Below are 6,000 nucleotides of genomic sequence, written 5' to 3'. Positions count from 1 at the left end.
TGATTCTCTCTTCTGCCTCATTTATCCTAGCAGTTAGCGCCCCCATATTTGATTGCACCTCATTAATAGCCTTTTTGATTTCAACTTGGTTAGATTTTAGTTCTTTTACTTCTCCAGAAAGGGTTTCTCTAATAACTTCCATGCTTTTTTTAAGCCCAGCTAGTATTAAAGTGATGATTCTGAACTCTAGATCCGACATCGTACTAATGTCTGTATTGAGTAGGTCCCTGGCTGTCGGTACTACCTCTTGTTCTTTTTGTTGAGGTGATTTTTTCCATCTTGTCATTTTGTCCAGAGGAGAATAGTGAGAGAACAAAATGCTAACAGGGTAACAGCGTCCCCAGAAAATATACTCTAAACAAATCAGAAAAGACCTGAAGCAGGGGGAAAAGAAAGGGAAAGAAAGAAGAAAGACTAGTCTTGATCACAAACTATGGTTGGTCTTGTTAGATTGGATCTGATTATTTATATAGGTGCAACAAGAGTGGTAATTTACCATACAGTCTTCTTAAGTTTGCTTTGCTGGAGGTTTTTTGGAGGAATCTCAGATTTGATTTTTAAAATACTTGTTAATTAACTGGACTGTTTAGTTCATCTGTTTTCAACCTGATTGGATTTTTAAATTTTGAGGTTTATGAGTGTGTGTCTTAAACTTCATTTAGGTGCAATAAACAACTTGAAGAACTTGATAAGGCAACACACAAATTCTTGAAAGAAACCAATGAATTTTCTGGGTTTTTTGTTTTTAGTTTTTTTCTTGAGAGGCCTAGGAATATCACCCTCTCTCTGGCTGAAGCTCTGTCATTATAGACTAAGAAGAACCTGTCCAAGTTCATTGTTAGGAAGGGGAAAACAAGGTTTAGAAACAGTGCTCAGTAAATAGAAATGATTAGAGCCTACCTTGGCATACAGTGAACATATAGATGATACTGATTCTAGAGAAGGGAAGGTTTGGGACTGAGAATATGAGTTTCTCAGAAGGCAGGTCTAGGATTAGGACTCTTTGTCCCAGGAATTTCAGTCTCGGACTTGGTTGCTGCATCTTGCAGCCTGTCTGTCCTTCATGTATTTTATAAGGCCTGCCAGTAGGAACTAGGAGCCCGGGATCTGAGGCCAGTACTCAAGAGTTTTGTGGAGAAATTCTAGGGTGAATGTATTGCTGGGCCAAAGGAGATTTAAGAGAGTTTTTCCAGACCTGGGGCCTGCCTTGGCTGCCACAGACATCTAGGAGTAGCAGGAATATCTTCAGTCTTTATTGTGTGGTACTGGTTTGTTTACTCAGGCCTTTTAAAATCTTGCTAGGAAAACTTCCCTTGAAGACCTCCCAGTCCTTGCCTGTGAAAAGTATCATGGTTCTTTGAAGTCACATGCTTCTGAACCAAATTTCCACTTCTTATTTGTCCAACCTGTTCTCCCTGTTTCATTCCTCTTGCTTCACAGTGTTACAATAAAAATGTGTTCCTAATTGTAGACCTAAGAGAATGGCAGTGTAAGTGGGGAGGCAGTCCCACACTTTCCCCAGGTGCTAGGAGGGAATTTGATTTTACGTATGCTGTGGTCCTTGGGAAGAGATGGTAGCTCATCTTTCTATCACCATCACTGCGTGAGTCGGGCATGCCAGTTCTCTATAAGCTTAAATCTCCTTGTCTGGGGAATGGGGAGGAGCATTATCTCCTGGCTATCCAGTGGTGCAGAGGAAGGCGTGAGGTAAGAACTAAGAACTTGGAATCTAAGGAACAGTCCTGAAATCTTGCCTGACATTAACCTGAGTTAACACTGATGGCTGATCCTGCCACTCCATAGCATATTCTCAAAAAGAAAGATTTATATTTACAAGGTAAATTTCTTATTTCTTCTATCTCCTGTTTCTAGAATTAGCACGCTGAGACCTACTAGAAGGAACTTAAAAGTTAATGAAAGACTGCCTTTTTTTTCTTTGCTTTTTTTTTTTTAAGATTTTATTTATTTGACAGAGAGAGACACAGTGAGAGAAGGATCACAAGCAGGGGGAGTGGGAGAGGGAGAAGCAGGCCCGTGGCTGAGCAGAGAGCCCGATGCGGGGCTCGATCCCAGGACACTGGGATCATGACCTGAGCCGAAGGCAGACGCTTAACGACTGAGCCACCCAGGTGCCCCTTTTCTTTGCTTTTTATAAAACTTCTTACAAAATCATTTTAGATATACAGGAAGTTGCAAAAGTATACATCCTGTGTAGGCTCCATCCAGTTTCCCCCAATGGTTATATTTTATGTAACTATAGTATAATATCAAAACCAGAAAATTGGCATTTGTACACTATGTATGTATAGTTTTGTATATGCCATTTCCACATGCTGATTTGGGCAAATACCACAATCGAGATACAAAGCTCATCTGCCTTTTTCTTTCTACTTTTTCAGAGTCTTCTTATGTTGCTATATATACATATATCGCCAGGGTTTTTAGTATTTAGTGAGAATACTAAATACTAGGGAGAAGTGGGTCTATTCCATCTTGATCCAGAACCAGATATCTGACAAAGGGCTTTTAAATGGCCATTTCTCCTCTAATAACATAAATCTGATCATGTCTCAACTCTCCTTAAAAACCTCTTCTTTGGGGCACCTGGGTAGCTCAGTTCGTTAAGCATCTGACTCTCGATTTCAGCTCAGGTCATGATCTCAGGGTCGTGACAGCAGGCCCTGCATCAGGCTTTGCACTGAGCTTGGATCCTCCTTAGGATTCTCTCTCTCCCTTTCCCTCTTCCCCCCACCTCAAAAACAAACAAACATAAAACCTCCTTGTCATATCCTGTCCAAAGGATAAAATCCCAAGCCCTTAACATGGACTTTTTAAGGCTCTTTCGGTATCTTAAAACCAGTAATAAGAGTCCTATGTCTGCAACTCTACACTTAGAGCATGCATTTTCCAGCTACATGGATTTCACATGCACCACTTCTTAAATATACCTTGCTTTGTCAAGCTCCTTGTTGAGCACACACTAGGGCGTGTGCACTCCACTGCTCCCGTCTCCTCCTCTCTACTTGGCAGGCACCGAGCTATATACTTCAGTTCTGCTTCTTATATTACCTACTGTGAAGCCTTTCAAGACTTTCCCAGTTATCTGATCCCTTCTCGGTGCCACCATAGCAGAATGAACATAATTCTACAAGCTATTTCTTGCTTGAATTCATTTATTCTACTGGAGCTCTTTGAGGTGGAATTATGTCCCTGTGCATCTGTCCCATTCCACTGTACATTCTTTGAGGTTCGGGCCGGCACCTGTCGTATTTCTCAATGTATCCCTAGCACCTAATGCTGTGCCTGGCATACAGTTGACACTTAACACATGTTTATGAAATGAATAGATGAATGAATTGTTACTTTCAGATACTAGAGCAACTGAAAATTGTCCTCAGCTTGTACAACGAGGCTGCCTGAGGCTACCGCACTTTTTTCATTACCGTATCTTCTTTTTTATTTCTGCCCAGAACCAACAAAATGACTTCAGGAGACTAATAATTTAACCACTTCCCCAATCTGCTCTCAGGTTATCCTCATAGATATTTGCTGCCATCACTGGTTGACTGTTTGAGAGCAGGGCTGCCTCCTTGCTTGGCTGATAGTGGTCCCCAAAGCCCATTCTTCAGGCCAGTATGAACCACCAGTCCTGCCTTGAGCAGATTGAAGCCCTTACTTTTGACCAGTTATATCAAGACTAGGACTTTCTTTGTCTTTCATTGAAACAAAATCCTTTGGGATACATGGTCACTTTGCTTATCTATCTTTTGACTGTTGGCTGGAAGCAATTTAGTAGCAATTCTTAGGGAAATGTCAGCATCTGACATATTTGAAATAATAATAGATTCTTTCATTTTTTTAGACACTTTACTCAACCCATACATCCATCCTTGTCAACCCCAAATTATTCAACATGTGTTATCATGATGTTTACAATAACTTCAGTGAGTAAAGTCATATATACATAGATACCCACATACAAACATTCACACACATACATGTATACACACGCAGGATATTAAGGATATACAGGTCAAACCTATTCTGCTATATTCATTGGCACTTTTTAAGGACCCTGATCTTGACCCCTATATTTTATTACCATTTATAATGGCCATTGGTGTCTATCCATTGTAGTCAGTATCTCGTGCATATATAATAATTGCTCCACTTACAAAATCTACTTAATATGGCCAAGCACTTTAAAAAGAAAAGATTGATTGATTGATTAATTTTAGAGAAAGAGAGCACGAGCAGAAGGGGCAGAGGGAGAGGGAGAGAGAATCTCCAAGCAGACTCCATGCCCAGGGCAGAGCCCAAACAGGCAGCAGGCGGTGGGGGGGCTGGATCTCACCATCCTGAGCCGAAACCAAGAGTTGGGCACTTAACCGGCTGTGTCACCCAGGCTCCCCCCGCTTTTTTAGAGAGGGTTGGGGGAGGGGCAACGGGAGGGGGAGAGAGAGAATCTGACGCAGGCTGTACGCCTGGCACGACCTGAGCCGAAATCAAGAGTCAGGCACTTAACTGACTGAGCCACCTCACGTGCCCCTGGCCAGGCACTTTTTATATGCATTATTTTTTATTCTTATAGCTACCCTGCAAGGGCAGATGTTATTACCCACATTTTACAGACAGAGGAGCTGAGATTCAGAGAAGTAGTAGTATCTGAGCCAGGATTCACTCTGCCTCAAAGCCCATGTTCTTTTCACTACGACACTCAGCATCTTAATAAAAAAGCCTAATATGAAATCGAATCTTTAAAAAGTTGAAGAATCTCTATTTCCTCTAAGATCCCAACTCCTCCCCCATTAATCGAGGGTCGGGTTCTTGATTCTGTCACAAAAAATATGCCAACCTCTGTTCAGTAAGATGGAAGTGGGAGGAGGGAGAGGTGTTCAGAGAATATTGCTTGTGTGTGTGGTGGGATTTTGGAGTTCTGTTGCCTAATGGCTTATTCTCATGGCACTTGTTCTCTAGCCTTTGGGTCCCTGGGTCCCTTGGAAAAAAATAGGGAGGACACTGTTACCATATCTAACGGGGTCTATACAGATCACTGGCTACCCAGAAAGTCCTGTGGGTGATCAGTGAACCAGTAGGAACTAGGAACTCCTACCTAGCAGTAGGAACTGGCATTTGATAGGCAAAAAGGTCATTAACCTTCAGCTCCTGTCCCACAAGTGTCTGATACTAAAACATAGCCAGCATTTTTGACAAATGATAGGGCTATCCACAACAAGAACTGAAGATGTTTTCCTTTAGTCTTAGATTCAGTAACTCGTCCCTTCCCTCCTTATTTCCTTTGGATACTACTGTCCACACCCTGCAGGGTCAGAGGAGTGTATATAAGGGGTGCCGGATAACAGGAAGGTGAGTCAAGAGTCAAGAGCTTGTGTAGGTGAGTGAAAGGAGTATCTGAGCCATAACATCCTCTTTGTCACTCTCCCAAGCTGCAGGAAGCAAAGAGATTGCCCAGCTCACCCCCAGGAGCAAGTAAGGAATGTTGGTAAGAGTGTTCCGGTTGCCATCCTGGCCCCTGAACAGGGATATATGGCTGGAATTCACAGGAAGTAACTGGAACAAGTCAAAGACTATGTCAGGACTGGCCCTGCTCCCAGCTGCTTGTTGGCACTCCATGAATAATCGCCATACCACCAGAAGGGCGTACTGTTAAGGTCTCTCTGAGAGTTCCAGCTCCGGACAAGCATGGTCCCCTAAGAGGCACAAACGCAATGTCTCCAGAGGGACATGTGAAACGAGCAGTCATAGGTCTTATTCCTCGACTTCTTGCTGTCAGAAATAGACAGATGTCTTACGCTACTGAAGTCTGGGTAGCCCCTCTGGAGCCCTGGAGATGGCTCCTTCCATTCCTCCAGTACTGTCCATGTCCCCCTCCCCGCTAGCACCAAGTAACATCAGCAGCTTTCTTGGTTCATTTGTATTTCAACTTTATCCTTCCCTTTAGCACCTGAGAAACAAGTAGCTGACTTCCTGGGGATATCA

This window comes from Leptonychotes weddellii, chromosome 11 (assembly GCF_054177405.1).
Source record: "Leptonychotes weddellii isolate Sample4059 chromosome 11, ASM5417740v2, whole genome shotgun sequence".
Lineage (NCBI taxonomy): Eukaryota > Metazoa > Chordata > Mammalia > Carnivora > Phocidae > Leptonychotes > Leptonychotes weddellii.
Note: the sequence above shows the minus strand (reverse complement) of the source record.